Below are 20,143 nucleotides of genomic sequence, written 5' to 3'. Positions count from 1 at the left end.
CCAGCACGGGGGAACCTGGGACTAGTCAACAGCCTGCCAATCGGGGGTCTTCAGTGGGGAACCGAGGCGGCCTGGGATAGCCTCCTGGGACGCCCGGGACCCCCAAGGGGCCTGGAAATATACGAAAACTACTCACTTTCCCTTCATGCTGGAAACACAGCACACATGCCTGGAGTGGGTCACTCGCTTTGGATTCCTGTCAATGAAGCCTGACCTGGGCTTCCCGCGCAAGAAAACAGAAGCGCAGGTGCAAGCAGGCCCCAGACCTGCATGATCACGGCAGGAGGGTGGTGGCCCCCGGCTGTCCCGGGAGGAGACGTGGGTTCTTGGTGCCCTGAGCCCAGCATGGAGCCCAGTGCCCTCGGACCTCAGAGTCACGTGGAGGGATTAAAAAGCGTATGCCGGGCTCGTGTCGGCAGCACGTGTGCTGAAATTGGAACCACGCAGGGAAGACTAGCATGGCCCCGCACACGGATGGCAGGCGAATCTGCGCGGCGTTGCACAGTTTTAAGAAAGGGAAGGTGCTCGACTGGGTCGCACTGCCGTATTTGCGCAAACTGACACGACACTGCAAATCAACGATACTCTGATAAAAATTTAAAAATTGGGAGTTCCCTTTGTGGCTCAGTGGTAACAAACCCGACTAGTATCCATTAGGATGTGGCTTCAGTCCCTGGCCTCCCTCAGTGGGTTAAGGATCCGGCACTGCTGCAAGCTGTGGCATAGGTCACAGAGGTGGCTTGGATCCGATGTCGCTGTGGCTCTGGTATAGACCAGCAGCTGCTACACCTTCGATTTGACCCCTAGCCTGGGAACTTCCATATGCCACAAGTATAGCCCCCCCCCCAAAAAAAAGTCCAAAAAATTTTAATTAAAAATTAAAAACAAAGAACTATTGAATGTATAAACACTCTTTCAAAAAAATAAGTAAGAAGTGAAAGGGAAAAATGGCGCATTTTATGCAGAACTCGCCCCTTTGCCCTCCACGCATGTGCCAGTGAGATGAGCCCAACGGCCTTTGCCGAATAAGCAGGCACTTGTCCCGGCCAATCTCACCTCCGTGGTGCCGCCAGCAGGACTAGAGGTACAGACGGGAATGAGAACGGAGCTGCCGAGGTTGGCTGACTCAGCAATGCTCCCTTCACGCACAGAGTTAGGATGGCATCACTTGGATTCTTGAGAATCACAAGGTGAACTTAGACCTAACTGAGGGATTGTGTTTCTATATGTGACGGTCGTGTTGAGACTGCGGCGCAGGGAGCAGGATGGGACTCGAGCATCCTGAGCAGTCACGTGGTTTGCTGGAATCTTAGGAAGGTGACGACATATGTTTGCAAAGTGGAATCTGCCTCCCTGAGGACAGGCACGATTCAGGAGCCCTGCTCTCTCTGTACCCACCGTGAAACGAGGGGCCGCCAGGCACATGCCTCAGCGCATCCGAGGAAATGGACTTTGTTATTTCTCAGTCTGCAAACGAGACGAAGGCTGGGCGGAAGGTGCGCCTCTGTTTTTAACTCAGCCTTTTGCTTTTTAAAGAACTTAGGCTCACCTGCCCTGTCCTTCTGTCCCCTGAGAACTAATGAGAATTAATAAGAAATGATTCTTTCTTCAGCGGCTGACAGAAGAAGGTTTTGAAATCTGATGAGCAAAGTCTGGTAACGTTTGTGAACTGATTTTAGAGACTGAGTGACACCCCATGCATTTCTTGGGGGCAGAATGAGGCCCAGGAACCAAGAGAGGGTTTTTTTTTTTTTTTTTTAAGTGAGGCACCTGTAGCATATGGAGGTTCCCAGGCTAGGGGTCCACTCAGAGTTGCAGCTGCCAACCTACACCACAGCCGCAGCAATGCGGGCTCTGAGCCCTATCTGTGAGCTTTGCCACAGCTTACAGCAACACCAGATCCTTAACCCACTAAGCGAGGCCAGGGTTTGAACCCACATCCTCAAGGATGCTTTGTTGGGTTCTTAAACTATTGAGCCTCAGCAGGAACTCCCAGAACCAAGAGCCTTTAAGGGAGGGATGAAGGTGGGCAAGCCCTCGCCCCTGAGGGAGCCGCAGGCCACAGCACCCTGCCCCCTGACTCCGGGGATGTGGTCACTTGGACGGTGGCACTGCCAGTGTTGCCCAGGGGACTTTGCTGCATGATGGTTGGCCCTTCCTGCACCCACATCCCTCCTGAAGGCTTCAGGACAGGGATCAAATCCCCAGGAAGACAGGCATCCCCTTGGGTCAAGGAGCACCAACATAAAATGTCCCATTAGAACCTGCAGCATTTGTGGGCAGGAGAGCAACAAGGCCAAGCAGGGGCCGGCCGCCTGGTCCAGGATCACTGGTGCCACACAGGACTCTGGTAGCTCAGGACCAGCGAGGGCTCCCTGGGGAGATGGGAAAGTCGGGGCCACAGGCCCAGCGATGGGCAGGGCTGCGAGAATCCACGGGAACCGGGCAGCGCGGGGACGGGAGATGCCGCAGAAAGGGCAGAGGGGCAGCAGACAGCAGAGCCCAGGGGACCTGCAGCTGAGGGGGCGCTCGGAGGACCGAGCCCGGTGGAGGGGAGTTAGGCAGGAGTGGGGAAGCTGCCGGGTCCCGGAAGCGTCCCCAGCCGGACGTTGGAGGCAGAGCCTTGGGGTCAGGCTCGCAGGGCAGAGCGGGGCAGGCACGTGCAGCGGGATTGGCGGGGCTGCGTCCACTTCCCGGGCGGCCGGGTCATCCAGACAAGCCCCGCGCGTGGCCGGGGAGCCCAGCCGAGCAGCAGGAAGGAGGCGGCAAGGTCAGGCCTCACTGAGGGGAGGCCGACGGTGTGTATTTCCACAGGCTCGTGTCCAAAGCCCCCAGGAGAAAGCGACGACATCGCCTCCGTGCTCAGCAGGTGTGCTTGGCATTTTCCAACAATCCATTTATTCAGAAACATCCATACATTAATGCACAATTCTAACCGAATTGGCCGGGCCTCCCGATGCTTCTGCCGTGACTGGTGATTTTTCGTCATTAGTCACTGCTCTGCTCGGATCAAAGCTCCCCGGCAGACGTGCTGGAGCCTCCATCCCCTCCCCGGCTTGCAGGGCCGAGGCCCGTGCTGCCCTGGGCACGTGTCCCTGCCCACAGGGAGCCAGAGCAGGGAGGGGACAGTGTCCTGGCCTGCCAGCGACAGGAGAGGTGGTCTTACTGCAGGGTCAGGGGAGGTGGGCGGGAGCCGACCGAGGAGCTGCGGGGACCTCAGCTGGGCCCCTGGGCCAAGGACGCCCCAGACAAGGACGAGAGTGACACGGAGTCCGCTTCAAAGGACGACAGGAATGGCTTAGAGGAAAGGGACGGCAGCGTGAGCACCAGGCGGCAGGACGGCGTGGGGGACAGGCTGACGGGAGGGGGCAGGCCCGCTGGACAGGTGGTGACCGGCCAACATCACAGGGTCGCCTCGGGAGTGGGGTGGGCTCTGGGGCGCTGAGGGGCCTTCTCTCCATCGTCAGGAAGCCCGTGCAGAACGTCAGTCTGGTGGCGGGTGGTCCTGTGAGCAAGTCCGAGGGCGACGCAGGGCAGCGTGGAGGATGGGCAGGAGGGGCGGGCAGGGCCAGGGAGGAGGAGGCAGGAGCTCGGACCAGACAGAGAGGGTGGTTGGGTTTGGGCCAGGATGTGAGGCCCAGAGGACCTAGGTGTCTGGGGAAGGGGGACCCAGCCAGGCTCCGCCTGGCCGTGCACCTGGTCACCCCCAATCGTGTTCCTGGGTCGTGCTTGCTTCTCCATGTCACCCACCCCACGGGAGAAATGACCACAACCCCCCACCCCCGGCAGAGGGTCAGGTCCCCGTGGGCTCAGAGCCCTGCTTTTCTCCTTAGAGACAGAAACGGGCCACCGAGAGTCCCCTCCCCAGGAGCTTGGGACGGGAAGGCGGCGGCAGGCTCCGTCCTCGCTGCCCTGAGGACCCACAACGCTGGACTGCAGTGCCCGTTAACCCCTGTCTCCTGGGCCGTCCCGCGGGGTGAGAGCCCCGTGGTCTCCCCTTCGCTCACCAGAGCCTGCCTAGGGCTTGCTGCCACATTCCCGTTTTACAGATGAGCAAACCTCCTTTGCAGAGAATGACCCGGTCCAGGTCACAAGGCAGAGGGAGGAGCGTGGACATGGCTGGTCCTCTTGGCAGAAGTGCTGTGTCTCCAACGCGGGTGCCGAGGCCCCCCTTCCTGGGACCGCACCATCACAGTGCTGTGTAGACACCTGCAAGGATTCCCGGGCCCTGCCCAGACCCCCTGTACCCAAGGTCCTGCTGGGCCACCCCCACCGAGGGGTCATGCACGTGGCTGTGTTCTGGGGTCTGAGTGCACACCAGCAGCCCGAGGCAGGGGGGCTCCGGTGCAGTGAGTGCAGCCCCCAGCCACCTTCTTGTGGCTGCCTTTGCTGCTCTGCTCGTGCTGTGCCTGCCAGGTAAGCTCGCATTAGCCCCGGCGAGGGTCAGTTTGTGTCCACCTAGCCGGGCTGTGGTAGCCGGTTTTGTCACAAAACAGGAGTCTAAGGGCCACGATGGAGAGGTTTAGTGGGTCGCTGACACCAACAACCATTTCACTTTAAAGAAAGGCGATTACCCCTGATGACATGGGTGACTTCACGCCAAACCCTGAGAGCCTTGACAGCAAACACTGAGGTTTCCAGAAGAAGAACCTCTGCCTCAAAAATACAGCATCCAGTCCTGCCCGGGTTTCCAGCCCGCACATCAAATCTCAGACGTGCCCACCTCCACCGTCCCAGGAGCCAGCTCCTTTCCAACGACCTCCTACCGCACCTGGGCTACTGGTCCTGTTGCTCTGGAGAAAGAAAGCCCGCAAACCAGGCCCCTCCGGTGAACACACATCCCTCGTCTGCGTTCTAGGCCCAAGAGAACACAATCAAAGGCAACGTGGTGTGGACATTTGCAAAGAGGGACCAATTTTAAATCTTCCATGGACGTGACCTTCACCTATGTGTGTTTCTAGTGAGGACGCTGCCCAGGGCCTCGTGGACTTAGAACAATTGTGTCCGTGCATCTGACAACAGAGCTCCCGGCCTCTTCTGGGGGCGCTAAGGCCCATCCAAGGCCAACAAAGATCCGTCCTGGGAGTTCCCATCATGGCGCAGCGGAAACGAATCTGACTAGGATCCATGAGGATATAGGTTTGATCCCTGGCCTCGCTCAGTGGGTTAAGGATCCGACGTTGCCATGAGCTGTGGTGTAGGTCAAAGACATGGCTCAGATCCCGAGTTGCTGTGGCTGTGGTGGAGGCCGGCAGCTATAGCTCTGACGTGACCCCTAGACTGGGAAATTCCATGTACAGAGGGTGAGGCCCTAAAAAGACCAATAACTAAAACAAGAACCAAAAAAAACCCAACCATTCCTGGCCTGGTGTTCTCACACCCAAGGCCAAAATCACAGCTAATAACGGGACATTTCACAAGCCCCTACGCTGACCCATATCTCAGGGTCCAGAATCTGAGCCTAAACCATTGCACTGGGCTGGACTGCGTCCCCCAAAGATGTTTGGGTCCCAAGCCTTCCTGTTCCTGCAACTGTGACCTTGTTTGGAAATCGGGTGTTTGCAGATGTGATCGAGTCAGGCCGCAAGGGGCAGTCACACCGGGGGGGCCCCAGTAGAAGGACGGGTCTCCGGTGGGAAGAGGAAGTCCCAGCCCCAGACAGGAGGCCATGTGGTGATGGCGGAGGGGCGGAGACTACAGGCCAAGGGGCAGCGAGGATGCCCAGAAACCACCAGAATCTGGGGAGGAGCCTGAGGCCTCCAGGAGGAACCAGCCCGCCGGCACCTTGATTTCAGACCCCACCTCCAGACGGGGAAAGAACTACCCCAGGTGGTGGCCCTTGGTCACGGCCGCCTGGGGACCCTGGTGCACCATCCATCCTTGCAGACGCGGGGGAAGCGCTCTTGGCTGCACCACCCCCACCAAGGACGCTAAGCATCTTGTGGACACCCACCATTCTTCCATTTTTTAAAAGGATTTTCTCTAAATCTTTTTTCTGCATTTTTTGGGGGGGCATTCCCGAAACATGCTGAAGTTCCCAGGCCAGAAATCCAACCTGAGCCACAGCAGGGACAACACTGGATCCTTAGCCCCCTGAGCCAGCAGGGAGCTCCACCACCAACCTTCTACTCAACACTGAAAAGGTACAAGACCTCGTTTGGGGTTGGGAAGAGCTTCTTTCTACGGAGATAACACCGTTGCGTAAAGACTGACTTACCAGCGGCCTCCACCTCCGTCGGAGCGAGGAGGCACGAGGGCCTCAGCAGGCTTCAGCCCCGTCTGCATCCCGAATGCAGCATTTGGGATATTTGCAGTGAATACAGAAGGATCCATCCCCCCTTCCCGTGAGTTCACGGGCAGACATCCCCACGCCTGGTCCCCATCGCCCCACCGTTGAAGGACGTGCCCTGCTACAGAAGGTAGGTTTCTAGAATGTGCCAATTCCAAAGTAAGCTAAGACCTATCCTCCCGCAGAGCGTAAATGCATTGGGCTCTTCGTGTCTTACAGTCCTGCTGGGAAAACCCACTTCAAATGCTTGAAACCTGGAGTCCCTGGGCACAGAGGTATTTAACGTGTATGAGGCCCTGGGGCCCCCTTCCGCCGCGCCTGGGGGCAGAGCCTCCCCCACCCCCTCCCTGTCGTCCTTATTGTCGCACTAGCTCTGGGCAAGGGAAGCTGACCGGCGACTCTCTCTCCACCCATCGCTGGACGTTGGCCTTGGCAGCCCGAGCGATCTGCAGTCAGCCTGCAGGTGTGTGGCTATGATGGGGGGGGGGGGGCAAAGCCAGCTCAGAACACCGCTGTGTTCAAAGTGGGCTGGGCTGTGCTTGAAGACACCTCATCATAGATGCTCATTGTGCAATTTATTGTTTGCGGGAAAAAACAAAAACCCACTGTAGGCCCACACATGGAGGTCCTGAGGTCTCTGAGCCCTGCCTCTGCGGCTTTGAAAGAAATCGATGTCCCCGGGATGGAGATGCCGAATTTCAAGAGGAACAGGTGCGAAGAGGAGCAGTAGGTGTTTTTAATCTATTCTAGAAAGATCCGGACGGTTCTGTACACGCTCAGAGGATGACAGGAAAGGCCTGTTCTTCTAAAAGCGTGGAACTAACCGAGACGCAGAAAATGAAGTATTTGTGAGGTTTGTTTTCTGCTTCCCCGCTTGATCCACCCTGCCCTGTGCCTCGCGGGTGCCCCCTGACCCCCAGCTGGGTTCAGCCAAAGGGGCGCAGCCTGGCCTGGCCTCCTGCGCACCTGCGTGTGTCCAGGATGCGCCCCACAGAGGCCGCACAGGGAGGCCTGCTGGCCATCAGGGCCACTGACAGCCCATCGCTGCTCCCCCAACGCCCGCTGGGCCTTTTGCTTCCTCCCCCGGCCGGCGCCTCACCAGCCCTGGCCATTGCCTCCCATTTCCGCTGAGCGCTGACTGGAGATTTCCAGGGCGGACCCCGTGTCTGGGTCCGTCTTTGCTTCTCTTCTGTGCAAACAGTGAGAGTCTGTGGTGCCCGGGAAATGTGGCCTTGAGCCACGCACGCCTGGACCCCAGTCCGCTTGCCCAGAGCCGGGCCTGGGTGGCGCTCGGTAATGCTGCACAGTGACTTTTTCTACTGCCACTCAGACTGGGGACCCGGTGGGCTGCCTCCTGTTGGCCCTCAGGGCGGACGTCTTAGAGAGAGCTCCCTCTGACCGCGTGCGAGAGGGACCTCACCGAGCATGACTTAGGGTCAACCATTTCTGCAGGTGACCAGTCTCCATGGCCCCTGAGCCAAGATCCCTCTGCTCTGCGGGGATTGGGACAAGCAGGAAATGTCATTAGGCCTCCATGGGAAAATTTTCAGAAAAAGGAGCTGCAATCCCATACAAAATCAGCCCTGCAAAAGCTGCCACCTTCCCGGCCCCTCCCAGAAATTCTGGGTACAGATCCTGCTCCCTGTCCACGGCCCGCTGGTGCTGAGACACAAGTGTGAGTGACAGGCGAGCCGAACAGCTGTCCAGCAGACAAGGGCTGGAGTGTGGCTTCAGGGCCCCCATAAAAGAGGGGCTGGACTTCGAGTTGAATGGAAATTACCAGCATCCGCAATTCCTAGAGCAAGTCCTGTGGCGGGACTCGTCCTCCTTGGATGCGGTTCCTGCAGAGCTAGAAATCCTGTGACAGCTGCGTGCACGGCTGGAGCAGAAGGCCCCACGTCTGCCTCCAGCCGCACACGACATCGATCCAGAGGCCAGTGAGGACTCGGGAGAAGGCCATCCATGTGGGGACACTGGCACAGAGCGTGGGTTCAGCCTCTCGGAGGAGAGTGGGCATCAGAGCCAGGGACCAGCAAGCCCTCCAGCCCTGCTCTCGCCACCTGCACGCCCAGAATGTGACATGTTTGCAAACAGAGGCTTTGCCGATGTCATCAGTTCAAGTGAGGTCTCGCTGGCTCAGCGTGGGCCCCTATCCAATGCCTGGTGTCCCTGTAAGGAGGGGACACCCAGAGGAAAAGGCCAGGCGGCACAGAGGCGGAGAGCAGAGGGATGCAGGTGCAAGACAAGGCCTGTGAGGGATTCCGGCCGCCGCGGGAGCTGGAGGCGGCAGGAAAGATGCCCCCAGAGGGAGACGGCCCTGCAGGCCCTGCTCAGGACCGCTGGCCTCCAGAGCGACAAGCTCTGTGGCTTTCAGCCCCCCCGTGGTGCTCTGTTACTGCAGCCACCAGAAGCCCACACATCCGGACACGGCCCGTGGGTGGGGTTCAGGCCACTTTAGTTACAGAGACACTGGGGAGATGGGAGGCCCTGGTCTCAGCCGAAAGGAAAATGCAGCATGAGCCGGTGCTTCTGGGCAGAGCCCGTGTGTCCCCTCAGGCCTGTGGCTGCTGGGCTCCAGGGTCCCGGCACCAGATCCCACGTAGCTCCGGCTAGCACTGGAGCTGCCCCTTCCAGGCCTGCAGACCTGGGCGGCCAGGTACAGGTCAGGGGCAGGTGTGTCCGGGCGCTCACCGGTGGCCTCGCTCTCACAGTGTGTCCCGGTGGCCTCAGGGGGCCGTGAGGTCAGGGCTTTCTCCGGAGGCACAGCAAGTCCTGAGTGTGCCAAACCACAGGCCGTGCACACGGGGTCAGCGGGGCTGCAACCATAACGTGGGGTTCCGATCTTGCCCCCGAGAAGGTCTGGATACATTTTTCCTGAAAAATCAAACAACCCGTTATTCCGGTGTCTTCAGAACCCCTGCTTTGAGGATTCCTCGGCCAGGGAGTCTGCCTTTTGAGACTAGGCACTGGACTCCGAGCGGGAGGCCCCACACCCACAGAAAGAAGGATGGGGCAGGGGCTGCCCGGGGCAGAGATTGTTCTGAAAGGCCTGGAGGTGGGAGCGCAGCTGGAAGAGCCCTGAGTTCTTAGTCTGTCCCAGTAGAAGCAGGCCCACCCCAGGCAGCAGAGTGCGGGGCCGCAGGCTAGGGGCACATGAGGGGGTCCCCAGGGGGCTCTGGAGAGAGGCGGCAGGCGGGGGGGCCCCCAGCCCCTCTGGGCTGAGCCGCTCAGGCTGTCTGGAGGTGGGGGAGGGGGGCAGTCCTGGTGGGTGGGCCTGGGACTGAGTGCTCCCCAGGCGGAGGGGGCGTCAGCAGGTGCTTGGGCAGGGTTGGACAGGGTGGGAGCAGCAACAAGGTCAGGCCCTGAGCAGCGGTCTGGCCAGCAATGATGCGCGTCCGTGTCAGAGCACAGCACAGCCTGGGCCCATCCCCCACCCGGGGATCAGGCCGTCGGCCGAGCCACCCGAGGGCCAGACTCCTAAAACTCAGGGCGGTTTTGCTCCTAAATAGGCTAAATTTCGGAGTTCCCATTGTGGCTCAGTGGTAACAAACCAGACTAGTATCCAGGAGGATGCGGGTTCGATCCCTGGCCTCATGCAGTGCGTTAAGGATCCTGCGTTGCTGTGAGCTGTGGTGTAGGTCGCAGATGAAGCTTGGATCTGGCATTGCTGTGGTTGTGGTGTATGCCAGCTGCTGCAGTTCTAATTTGATCCCTAGCCTGAGTGCAGCTCTAAAAAGACCAAAAAAAAAAAAAAAAAGGCTAACTTTCTTTCATACCAAATCACACTGAGCCTCGCACTGAAAAGCCAGCCTCTTGTCAAGAAGCTCCGGGCTCCGGGCTGTGTCCTCTGAGTCCCTCCCGCTTCCCCACGTGGGCTCACGAAGCCTCAACGAGTCAATTGCCCACTAATGTTTAGAATCACTTTGATGGATGCTGAGCTGGAAAGGGATTGCTCTCTTTTAGGACCACGGATTCTGTGATATCAGCCAAAATAGGATTAAAAAAAAAAAAAAAGAAGGATGGCATTGCCTGTGTTCCTATTGCTGCAATTTCTGCTATCATCAGAGAAGGGACCGCTGCCATTGCAAGAATTATTAAGATGCTCAAGAAAACAAGCTGTTAGGAAAATGCGTTTAACTATAATAAAATGAAAGGGCCTCGGTTTTCCTTGCCAAAGGAATTATGCAGAGGAACATAAGATGCGATATTAACGACTAAAACCTTCCAGCTATAACCATTTCTTGCCCAGCAGCGGCGTGAGGATGGCTTGGGTGGACCAAGAAAGCAAGCTGAGTGCAGAGACGAGCCAGCAGAAGAGCTGATGGTCATGCCATCACGGGCAGAACGGTTAGGAAACGTGGCTTCACGCATCGCGGCCGAACCCCTGAGCGCTGCAGGACCATGTGCCTGTTTGGCTTCTTGGGAAACGGGTAAAAGCAATGAGCCTACCCTGGCTCACTGGGTGTGCGCTTCCTTCATAACCCTGGGGGAGCACCACGTCCCCTGTGGGTGGGTGGCAGCGGAAGGGCCCCACATCCGAGGAGGTGACCAGGCAGGCATGCCAGACAGGAGCAACACGGCAGCCGCCCGGGTCACAGCTGAGCCAGCTTGTCACTCTTCAGCACTTGGTCACATGAGCCAGCGTCTCTGTGGCTTCGACAGGACTGGCCAGGGGCCATGGCCGGGCAGGGGCAGTTCTGCGTGGAGCACGGGGGCCAGGCTGCCGGTTCCCCAGCGGCGCCCTCAGAGGTCAGAGCGTCGACCTGCCCAGGAAGCACTGTCCATTCCGCGCATTTTATCAATCAGCTCAGCGAAATCCACAAGAGCGGTTTTGAAATGTGTGAATGGACCCCTTGAGCTGTAAATAAACATGAACACGCCGGAGCCTCGCTTAAGTGATGGTGTGACTTTTTTTCAGCAACCTCTTCCCACAATTCCCGGCTTTGTTTTTCTTTCTGTCCAAGAGAAGTCTCTAGAGGTAAACAGATCTGAAATCATTCTGCATTTTCAGCATGGATTCTTTTTATGTCTCCCTTTTTTGAAAAACCAATGAACTGTGTACTGTAAATAAGGAGAAATGAAATCGTTTTTTTCACGATGAGAATGCTTAAACCTATTTCTCTCGAAACTCTTACGGTAATACACGAGCCCCATTATAAATACATTTCTCATATTTTATGCAACTGGTTCTAAAGTTACCATATTTACAATGCACAAACACAGATTCCATCATCACACTCACGGGTAAAGCGCAGTTACCCGAGAAATGGCGCAAACACAAACAGAAGTCTCGGAAGCAGAGACAGGACTGAATGCCGAGCCAGATGCAGGCTCCAGGGCGGCTTCTCGGCGGGAGGCCTGGGCGCCTGGCTGAGCTGCAGGAACTGCCAAGGCAACACCTGGTCTTCCCGGTGGGTCCCTGTGCTCCTGTCTCAGGACAGCACCGCACCCCTCCCTCCACACCTCACAGTCTGGGCCCCGCTCCCTCTCCCCGGGACTCCCTGCTCTCCCAGACCAGCCTCTGCCTTCCACTCAGCCTTTCCAAGGGGCGTGTGCTGGGCCGTGCAGCCACAGGCAGAGCCCCCATGCCCGCCTGCAGAAGGGATGGGAAGGGGAGTGGCCCCGGGACACAGGACAGGGACCCAGGTCATGGCCATGGGGAGCGAGGCAAGTGAGCTGGCCCTTCCCGGCTCAGCCTGCCCCAGCTGGCCCCCCAGCCACATAGGCTCCTTCTGGCCAGGCTCTGCCCATCAGATTCCTGCTGCTGAAAGGGATCTGGGGCTGATGCACCACCAGGACCTGCTCATTGCAGTGTAGACACACATCTCAGGTCTCTGCCTGCATTGCCAGTGTGTTTATGGGTCAGGAGACGCCACAGGAGAGCACCCAGGCCTCCGGGTGTGAGTCCCAGGTCAGCGGCGCGAAGACGCTGCACGCGCTCAGAGCCTGCTCTTCTCATCTGTACAAAGGCGATGGCGATGGTACCTGCCCTGGGCTGTGCGGACGAAGGTGCGTGAGGCCACGTCAGGGAGAGGATGCGTGCTCTGCGCTTTGAGGATAGAAAGAAACCCAAACCTACCCGCCCACAGCGGCCATGCCCTGAGGGGCAGACCCTGCAGGCAGCCGGCCCCGAGCCCCGGGGAGCCCGAGGTCCAGGGCTGCCTCAGATGGCAAGGCTACGGGGGTCCCCCGAGGGTGTTCACGCCCGAGTCTGAGCCTGCGACCCTGAGGCCCTGCCTGGCAAAGGGGAAGTAAGGAGGCAGGTGGAAATGAGCTTGCTCACTGACTGGCCTTGAGATGGAGTGACGGTCCCTCTGATCATCCAGGGGGAAGCAAAGTGACCACATGGGCCTTCAATGCGGAGGCGAAGGGAGAGGCTGAGAGATGGCCCGGAGGGAACCCCCCCACCGCCGCTGGCTCTGGAGGGGGCGGGCACCAGTCGCTTTTCAAGCTCAAATGCCGGGACCCAATTTCCTTCTTGAGGCCCCAGAAGGAAGCCTGCTGGCGCTGGTTCCACCCAGGGAGGCCCACTGTGGACGCTCGACCCAGAACCATAAGAGAAGGCGCTGGCATCCTCTGAAGCCACAAGCCTAAGGCATGTGCTGTGTTAAGCCCTCTGGGGACTCACCCTGGGAGAGCCGGCCCAGTGTCGGCTCCCTCTTCCCTCTGCACGCCTGCGACCTCACCCCTCCATCCTCACCCCTTCTTCTGTCCTCACCCTCCCTCCGCCTCCCTCCCTCCCTGCTGGGAGCCTGCACTCGGCATCCGGCATCCGGGGCTCCCTTTCTGAATGCTAAACACACGTGCAGGTGTGCGGTCTCAGCCCCGATGTTAATGACACATTTTCCAAGTTTGAAAGAATGTACGAGTCCGCGAAGATGGCTGGGTTCCTTCTAAATGACGGCTGTCTTATATCAACATACCTTTTCCGCCCATAGATCTTTCCAAGAGGCTGCATTTCTAGGCAGAGTAATATCTGTTCGTCCAGGATTTAAGACAACTGAGGGAGGGTGGCAGCCTCCTTTTTCTGCCTTGTATGATGCCTTTTCGTACAAAGGCAGGCACTGCAGCCTCCCTGGTTTCTGCCTCAGTGCAGCACAGACACCCGCACGACAGCCACAGGCACGGTGACCCGCCAAGACCTCTGACCTCGGGCGGATTCACACGGAGGGGCAGCAGGACGGTATCCCAAGAACCAGGGTGTCACGCTTCCCTTGTTTGAGGTGAATGTGGTTCATCTGATATTAAAACGTCGTCTCCACCCACTTGCTTTAAAAAAACCATTTTTATTTTGAAGCAGGAAGCCGCGGAGACAGTATTACGAGCCCCCTGTAGGCGCCCCCCACTTCCCCCAGTGGTTCCATCTTCTAAAACCACAGTACAGCGTCAAACCCCAGAGCCCCGCGTGGGGACCAAGTGTGACGTTCTCAGCATCGCACCGTGTGGACTCAGGTGGCCTCCACCACCAGCAAGGTCACAGTCACCTCACCAGCACAAGGGTCCCCTCAGGCTCCCGTCCCACCACACCCACGTCCATCCCCACCCCCTGTCCTTTCCCCTCCCGTCATTTTGTCATTCGGAGAACGTTGCACACCTGGCATCATGCCGCACGTGACCGTTCGGGGTTGCCCTCAAGGTCCTCCCAAGCAGACGTGTCCTTCCCTGGTTCATTCGTCCCTGTGGCTGAGCCGTTTGGGGGTTAAGCATTTTCCTACTGAGGGGCATGTGACTGGTCCCAGGTTTCTGCTTATCACAAATAAAACCGCTATAAACTGTTGAGCGCAGGATTTTGTGTGGACGTACTTTTCATATTCCTGGGAGAATTGCTGAAGAGTGTGACCGGCCGCGGGGGAAGCATGTGTTCGGCTTTCGAAGTGGCTCGTGATGTGTCGTTTGGCAAATGCAATGGAGCAGGGCGTGTGCCTTATGTGAGCACGTGGAGGAGCGGATGCTGGCATCCGCCCGCTCACGAACGCTGTGGGCTTTGGTGTCATGAGGGCTTGGGGCGCAATGGGGACGCCCCTCCATCTTGATCTACGGAGATCCACCTGCACGTGGCAGTCATCTAAGCACCGTGATGCCAGAAGCCTCGGGGAGGCTGATCCTCTGTGCGTTGGGAAGCTCTGTGGGGCCCGAGGGAGAGAACTCGGGAGCGACCTATGGATTTCGCTGCAGTGACTGTTTCCAAGGCCAAGTGCGCGGTGTTTCTGAAAGGGCCTTGACGCGCCGATAGGCAACTGAGATGCTCGGCGGAGATGATCACGCTGAAGACAAAACCCTGTCCGATCAGACCTTCCAGTCTTGACCGCAGAGGAGCCGAAGGTCAGTGGCTGCTAGTGACCCGGGGGGGGTTTGGGAAGGGGGTGGGGGGATGGAGGAGAGAGGCCGCCAGCCCATCGGGCCCAGACTTGGCAGGGAGACCCTGAGAGGCCATGCAGCCAGCCAGGATGAGCCTGGGAGGGGCCACAGCACAGGTGGGACACGACATGGGGAGACAGCAGGGCAGCTGATGGACCAGACAAGATCACAGCCTGATGTGCAGCCACGGACCTTCTTGGCCTCCCCCCAAAACCCCGTCCCCTACCCCCAAGCCACATCAGGGGGCGGCCGCTGCATGCTCAGACCCGCTTCTGGCCAGCCCTCCCCCCCCCCCCCGGCCTTCCCCCTCCTCCTGGCCGCAGGGCATCTGGAGAAACAGGCCCAGCGGCCCACCGGCCACGGCCTCCTCCTCTCTGGCGGCTGCACTAGGGGCGGGTCTGCCAGACGCTGTCCCACTTTGGAGCTAGGACAGCGTGTTTTATAAGCACCTGAGCTCTGCAGGCGGCAGGCGGCCTTTAGAAAGCCACCCTGGACGGGCAGGAGAGATTTCCTCTCCCTGCAGCTCAAGGGCCCACGTGGGGCCGATCAGAGAACCGCTGCGCTAGAATGGACTTGACCTGAGCTCTGCCTCGAGCTGGCCCGTCCGCCTGAGCAGAGGCTTTCTCAGCAGATGCCCCCACCGGCTGCCAAGACGCGCTGTCTAGCATGACGGCACGTGGCTGAGCAACGGCCTCCGTCTCGGCTGAAGCATTCAGGGTCGGGGGGTGTGTAAACGTGCATGAACATTGCTTTTCAAACACCGGGGTGACAAGTCCCACAGGCTGCAGCCTTTTAAACTTCAAACACACCAGGGACAGCTTCTTCGCTATTTCATGTTTCACTGAGGAGGCGCTGCTTCTCCTGGAAAGTAAATCAAGGCCAGAGCCACCACCTTGCAAAGGTCAGGCCATGTGACTTCCGTTAATTGGATCTGTCTCCCCTGTCACGGGACTGGAAGGGCAGCCGAGGGCACGGGAGGCAGCTGAGAGCCACAGGGGGGTGAGGGGGACTCACAGGCCAGGCTGCCGCCCCGGGGCCCAGCTGCGCCTCAGCCACCCTGCTTAGGCGAGTGACCGGCAGTGCCCTGGGCAGTGTCCTGGGGAAGCAGTGACACCGAGAGCCCAGCCGCCAGGGTTTCCCGTGTGCAGCCTCCGTTGCTGTCGACCCCACAGAAAATCCCAGGTGTCCCCTCTGAGCTCCGCCGTGTGTGGGGAGGTGGACCCTCGGACCCCCAGAGGGTGAGGGGTCCCGGCTGCAAGGGGAGGCCAGGGCTCGGCAAAGGAGGCTGCCCGCCGAGGCCATCAAGTCCCGCCTCCGTCCTAACTGTCTGGGGGGGGGGGCGGGATCTCGAGGCCTCTGCCGCCTGAGACTGTAAATCAGAGAAAGCTGTTCGCATCGTCTCTGTTCAAATCCAGAGAGAGTTTCCAACATAAAGGGAAGCGCGAGCGAATGAGAAGAAAGGCAGGGGTCAGAGCCACCTCTCCCTGGAGAGACCAGAACAAGGGGACAGGGAGTGCGGCTCATGGAAACCAACATGTTTCGGGGGCCTTTCCCACGCGTTGCGTGCGTGCAGCTGGGAGACAGCAGCCCCGCGTGCTAGCTCTGGACGAGTGGCCTCCCGAGCCTCCTGCCTCTGCGGCCGCGAGGGGCTGAGGCCGTCACATAAACTGCAGCACCAAAGCGGAAGTTCATAGAGTTGAGTCAAAATGGGCCTGATTTCTGCACCGTGATAGGACAGGGCATAACGGAGCGTGGCGCTCGCCGTCTTCTACGAGCTCCAGCCTGGCCTTTCCGAGACTTTCCGAGTCTTCAGCACAAGGCAATGAAGCTGCCGCCGTTGGGTTTGGCCTTCAGAGCTCGTGCTGACATCTAAGCAAGCTGGGGAGGAAGAGAGGCCCACACAGCCGGCCCTACCCCGTCACCGGTGTGACCGTCAGGCCAGGCTGTGGCTCCGGGCCTATGATCGCGAGGAAGAGAAACCAACCCAGACGGGAGAGGCATTTTTCAAAAGGATTATCACAGCGGGGTGGGGGTGGCTGGGTTACTGCTGTAGGCGGACCTCAGACAGGCGACCTGCCAGGGTCTCTGAGGTCGAGAAGAGACGTTTGCTTCAATGGGGGGGGGGGGGGTAACAAAGCCAGGAAAGAACGGGGTGAAGTGGATGGAGCGAGGGACAGTTGACCAGAGAATGTCCTTGTGAGCAAGTGTGCCACGTCCCCACTGTCAAGGGCTGGCCAAGTTCAGGGACTGGAGAAAAGAGAAGCCTGTGTTGTGGAGAAAAACGTTTTCCTCTACCTCCTTATGTTCGGTACCTGGGGCATGTGAATTAAATCGACGAAAGATCAAGAGGAGAAAAATTCACACATGAAATGTGGATCTACTCAGGGACAAGTAACAATACACTGGTGTGAAGCTTGGCACATGCCATCAGCCTCTACGTGGAGTAAGACGTGAGCCACAGCTGCTGCCGACCCACAGCAGCCCCCGAGCAGAGCTGCGGGCGGACACGAGGAGGGAGGCTCTGTGCTCTGGGAAAACGGGAGAAGCAGGTCTTCAGAGAGTTGGATATTTTTAGGCGAAGGCTTGATGAGCCCAATTCTTGCATCTCCTCGTATCTAGAGAAACACTAAAATCCGTCCGGGTGACAGAGGTCTGTGACGAGGAGTGACCCTCCCGAGACCAGCAGCAGATCCTGTGACCCGCGTCCCTGGCTGCAGGCCGCCCCCCCCCCCCAGAACGGCGGTCCCGAGGGTCCCCTCTCCTCTTTGGGGCGGAATTCCGGGGTGCTCTCGAATAACCGCCTGCTGGGCCGCAGTTCCTGGGCAAAACAAAAGCTGTCGGGGTCATCGGTGAGAGCGGCCCCTCCCAAGGGGCGCCAGGGAGCCGGAGGCGCTCAGGGGAGGGACCCAGGAGACTGGCCCCCAGTGAGGCGCATCCAAGGAGGCCTCCAGGAGGCCTGGACCGTCCGTCTTCCCATAGAAATGGGTTTTCTATAAACCTGGTTTTCTGTAAATCTATTGTTCCCACCACCTTCCCTTTGGTGCAAAAACTCCTAGATCCTGGCTCCCCCCTCGCCTCCTCGGAGCGGTTTCTCGGGGCTCCCAGAGATGCTATCTCCTGGGCTCACGTCCTCATTTCACCCCAAATAAAATCGAACTCTTGGCTTTCAGGTTGTGCATGTTTTTAGTCGACCGTGGTTAGACTTTGGGGCTCATGCACCTGACTTAGCAAGTTAAAGGAATGGGCAATGGAAAAGCTGGGTTTGGGGGGAGAACGAAATCGTTTCTTTTTCTTTTTTCTTTTTTTTGGGGGGGGTCTTTTTGCCATTTCTAGGACCACTTCCACGGCACATGGAGGTTCCCAGGCTAGGGGTCGAATCAGAGCTGCAGCACCGGCCTACGCCAGGGCCACAGCAACAGGATCTGAGCCGCATCTGCAACCTACACCACAGCTCACGGCAAAGCCGGATCCTCAACCCACTGAGCAAGGCCAGGGATCGAACCCGCAACCTCATGGTTCATAGTCGGATTCAATAACCACTGAGCCGCGATGGGCCCTCCCAAAAAGGTTTCTTTAGGAAAAAGACACGTTGGTTTCAGGAGAACAATAGAAACAAGGACGTTTGTGACAACGCTTGCTCATGCAGGTTCCAGGGGCCCTTCTCCGAGGCCCTGACTCTCCCCGGAGGGGACTTGGGCCCGGTTTCCCCCTGTTCTCTCCCTGGAAGCAGACCCACCTGACACAGGGGTGGACAGCAGCCTCACTGCCCAGAAGTCACCGTTTTTAAGCGAAGAAGGGAAGCTCCAAGGGGGCCTTTCCTTCCGCATCTACTGCTCTCAAGTGTTTTCCGCCTCAAGGAATTTTCTTATCCATCCTGGGGTTCCAGGCCGGTTCCCACGAAGGACTAACACTTGGCCAGGGAGGCGTTTCGTCCCGAGGGGTGAGTGAGGAGGAAAGGCGGGAGGTCGGGGTCTGAGTCTGGGCTTGTCCAGGTCACCAGGGGCCTCAGGGGCCCAGCCGGGTCGCGTGGGGAGAGTGGACCTCTGCTGTCAGCCGTGCCCCAGAACCAGAAGGGCAGGGGGATTTAACTGCTCAGTGTGGCCATCAGCAACTCGGCCGTCTTAGGAATCACGTCTGGTCCGCTAAGGACGGTCCCCTGATCTCACAGAGACTCTGGGGGTCCCCAGGTGGGGCCAGCCTCTGGGGGGGTATTTTATCGTTGGCTTTTTTTTTGGTCTTTTTAGGGCCGCACCCACGGCTAGGGGTCGAATTGGAGCTGTAGTTGCCGGCCTCCACCAGAGCCACAGCAGCTCAGAATTCCAGCTGCATCCACACCTACACCACAGCTCACGGCAACGCCGGATCCTTAACCCACTGAGCAAGGCCAGGGATCGAACCTGCAACCTCATGGATGTTAGTCGGGTTCGCTAATCGCTGAGCCATGACAGGAACTCCCCTTTGGCTTTCCTTTTAAATCCTCTACAGGCGACACCCCCTTTACTGCCTGAGCCTTGGGCGTGGACAAGCCTGGAGCCTGGTCCGAGGTCAGGCATGACAGCTACAGGGAGAAGCCCCGCACAGGGACCGTGCTCAAACCTACATCAATGGCCAGTGTGGCGGGTGAGCGTCCCTCTAAGAACATGGGAAGAGCAGGGCCGCCTTCTCCCTCCTGCGTGTGTTTACACCCGACGTCAAAAGCCACGTGCGGCTTCCCCGTGTGGCCGCAGCTGGCGCTGCCCAAGTGTGGGATCCCGTCTGGAATCATATCGCTCACCCGCACGCAGCCGGATCCAGGGCACGGGGCTCCACACCCCCAGCTGCCCTGCCAGACACGGACATGGCAGCCGGGGACCCGGAGGGACCGAGAGTCCCAGGGACGGGCTGCCCGCTGCCCCCACAGCTGCCGGCAGGTGTGTTTACACATCCACCACCCACAACGAGACAAGCTCATATCAGAATCCTCCCTAAGGGCTCCCTGGAATGTCCAGGCGTGTCCTCTGCCGGGGACCATGTGACGAGGCGGAGCTTGGATTGGGGAACTTCCTGGGCAGTGTTAGCAGGCACTGGCGGCCACCCCCGCGGCACCCCTGGAACTGATTCACAGGTGCCCGCACCCACATGTCACCCCATCCCTCTGACTTCGCTGGTGGGAGCTGGGTCTGGACCATGGGGTTTGCTTTGAAATAAGAGTTTTAACTAAAGAACAACCCCCCACCCCCTTGGCTAAAAAGGCAGCTGCAGCCTTTCCAGCTGGGCTCATCACTATACCACCCTTCTTGTAATAATGTAACAACTGTGTGCCCTCTGTCCAAGCCAGCAGCCCTGCTAATCATGTCCCCAGCATTGCTGATCAGTTCTGCTTCTGTAACCTTGCTTGCTTAGTTTCTTAGGGAGGAATACTGTCTGCTTAGGGACGGGGGGAGGTCCGGGATGCTTACATGGGAAAATCAAGACCTTGCAATGTATAAACATTGCTGAGAACAAAGACCTGGTGCT

General features: G+C 58.7%; 1 non-coding gene across 1 annotated transcript; it reads left to right on the top strand.

Annotated features, from left to right (window-relative positions):
* The first annotated feature begins 403 nt into the window (after positions 1-403).
* LOC125117114 (U6 spliceosomal RNA) lies at positions 404-509 on the top strand. The gene has a single exon (XR_007132485.1). It is a non-coding gene; the product is annotated as a U6 spliceosomal RNA (small nuclear RNA).
* Positions 510-20,143: the final 19,634 nt, after the last annotated feature.

This window comes from Phacochoerus africanus, chromosome 15, assembly GCF_016906955.1.
Source record: "Phacochoerus africanus isolate WHEZ1 chromosome 15, ROS_Pafr_v1, whole genome shotgun sequence".
In the NCBI taxonomy this organism is placed as follows: domain Eukaryota; kingdom Metazoa; phylum Chordata; class Mammalia; order Artiodactyla; family Suidae; genus Phacochoerus; species Phacochoerus africanus.
The sequence above is the reverse complement of the archived record's forward strand: the minus strand, read 5'-3'. Positions and strand labels throughout refer to the sequence as shown.